Genomic DNA, 2,722 nt, shown 5'->3' with positions numbered 1-2,722 from the left:
AGTAAAATATAGTGATACTGTCTAACAGACATGATTTTCTAGACTTGCAGAAATAAATATTATACTGAATTGAAATGTTATGTGTATGATTTATATAGTTTATCCACATCAGCTATAGAAGTTTGTGTGTTTTGTTTTCTAAGCAATGCATAGTCACTTGCATTGATGTCGTAAACGATCGACCAACGGTCAGTCGAGAGGAGATCAACAGAAAAAGGACTGTCTCTAGTTTGAAATTAAATTCTTGATATAAACTTGTTCATTGGTAGTCATAATTGTACATCTTGATAAAATAAAAAAAATATACTGAAGATGATTTTATTTGATAGCTGATCTAATAACAATATTTTATTTCACATATGAGTGTGCACACCTCAAGGTAAAAGATATATAACAGTAGTGAAAATGTTTTGTTTACAAAATATTGAAAATAACTATCTTGAAGAAATAAATATCATGATTTACAGTTTACAAGTACTAATAAGTAGATTATGTCTAAAATATGACTAGAAATTTCTGATTAATATGTAGCTTTATAAATATTACAAGAAAGTATACTAGTGATACAGATACTAAGTAGAAATAAACGAATTTGCTCTCCTTTACTTCTCCTATCAAAAAGTTGTCTATTGGGCTGTTTTAGCAGCATTTCTGAATTTATTCTTGACCAATTCATACTAATCAAGTTATGTGATCTTGAAAATCTGTAAATAATATAATTTGATAGTTTATTAATTTTTTGAGAGACTATGCATTAAATGTGAAGTGATTAAAACTATTCACAAATACTAAATACAGGCTTTTTAAAAATAATACAATATTTTTAAGAAAACCATAAAAATTCATTTGTATTAAAACAGAAGCTTTGTTAATTTTTTTTAATGCAAAACAGATCCCTAATAGATGTAATATTTCTAACAGGTAAATTTTTACTGTTCATCACTCAAACAAAAACTAAATAACCCAGTAATTCGAATCAAATGTTACAAACTTGTTCATATGTAGCCGTTAATATCAAACAAACATAAGAGAGAAGCAACAATGCCTAAGCCTTGTGCTCTAAATAATATCATCATATACATTAATTTTGTAAAATGTAGTATACTAAATAATAATATCACATTTCCTGTTGTCTATTTCCAACATCCAGCACCATGCTATATAGTGTGTACATTACTGTATATTCTATATATAAAAGTCTTTGTGAATTTTTCCGAGATCTACACCAGCACCATCCTATAACTGTGTACATTACTGTTTCTTTGTCATAGATCTATACCTGACACCATCAGCTGTTGTTGAGAGTTCCTTGCTGCAAAAAAATGATGGAAAAAAATGTATAAAAATAGAATTTTTCCATGAAATCAGTGTCATCTTCAGTGTATGAAAGAAAATACTTCAACCTTTTGGATTTTCGAATTTCTCACAAAAATATTTAAACTGCATCATATGATTAAATTTCTACAATCTCAGTAACTTTGTTACAACATTTTTTGGTAAAACAATGATATATTTGAGTAATATTATATTGCACTAAGTGTAGTACATTATCTGGAGAATTTAATCACCAACATTGCAATTAATACTAAACTCTCAGTAACTCTGTGGCATCAGTATATTATAATGAATAATCATAACACAAAAGCCTCTATTATACCTTTCTTATATCTGTATAACATATGATTCTGCAGTCATTATTATAATTAAAATCAAACTTTCACTCAAAAGGCTGTGAGTTATTTTTACAGAGTTTATTAAGCCTACTGACCTTAAAAGTATGTTGTGTCTTCATCCCCCTCAGGATGGGGGACAAATGGGGGCTCCACCTCCAGTAGTTGTATGTTATTTATTATTATATTATACTGACCTTCCAAGTACATTGTGTCCTCGTCCCCCTCAGGTTGGGGGACAAATGGGGGCTCCACCTCCAGCAGTTGTATGTTATTATATTATACTGACCTTCAAAGTACGTAGTGTCCTCGTCGCCCTTAGGTTGGGGGACAAATGGGGGCTCCACCTCCAGTTATTTATTAAGTTTATTATGTAATACTGACCTTCGAAGTATGTTGTGTCTTCGTCCCCCTCAGGTTGGGGGACAAATGGGGGCTCCACCTCCAGCAGGTTCTCCCAGTCTACCGAGTCAAAGAAGGCCAGCTTCCTCACCTCTGTAATGGAGCATACTGAATAATGAGTGATTTATTTCTACACTTTTCACAACTTTAATGCACATATTACTTGTGATATATGAACAGTGATACAGTCTTTTATTTTAACAAAAGTCATCCTATGTAAACAATGACACAATATACATTGAGTGTAATTTTCCCCATTAATGTGGTGTTATCTAAGCTACAGATCCTTCTTTTTTACCAGAGAGGTACAATTTAGAGATTTCTGTGTAATGAAGCATTTGTCTGTGAGCTATCTTTAATAAATTTTGCAAAGCTAATTCACAAAAATCCTAACTAAACATTTTTACATTAACAGAACACATGATACATAGAAATTTTCATTTCAGTGAAAAGAAAATATTTCTTCCTCAATTTGCTGATCTTATACATGTATGTCTGTATACTGTTGCTACACGTAATATACCTCTGTCTTTGGGTCTTTCTTTTGGGTCCATTATCAGCAGTGCATCAATGGCTGACTTAGCATTCTCTGATAATGGTTCCTCTTCTTCCCCAGGCCAGGGGATATCTAAAGTATATAAATCACTGTT

At 31.4% G+C, this 2,722-nt stretch overlaps 1 long non-coding RNA gene across 1 annotated transcript; it reads right to left on the bottom strand.

The window, feature by feature from the left end:
- Positions 1-312: 312 nt before the first annotated feature.
- Positions 313-2,702, bottom strand: LOC134243806 (uncharacterized). Its single transcript, XR_009987116.1, has 3 exons — positions 2,596-2,702; positions 2,055-2,165; positions 313-1,312 (listed from the first exon to the last, which is right to left on the bottom strand). It is a non-coding gene; the product is annotated as an uncharacterized LOC134243806 (long non-coding RNA).
- Positions 2,703-2,722: the final 20 nt, after the last annotated feature.

The sequence above is a fragment of the Saccostrea cucullata genome, unplaced genomic scaffold (genome assembly GCF_032062105.1).
Source record: "Saccostrea cucullata isolate Sc308-1 unplaced genomic scaffold, CSIRO_AGI_Scuc_v1 ctg21718, whole genome shotgun sequence".
Classification (NCBI taxonomy): Eukaryota; Metazoa; Mollusca; class Bivalvia; order Ostreida; family Ostreidae; genus Saccostrea; species Saccostrea cuccullata.
This window is presented reverse-complemented; position numbering and strand designations above follow the sequence as displayed.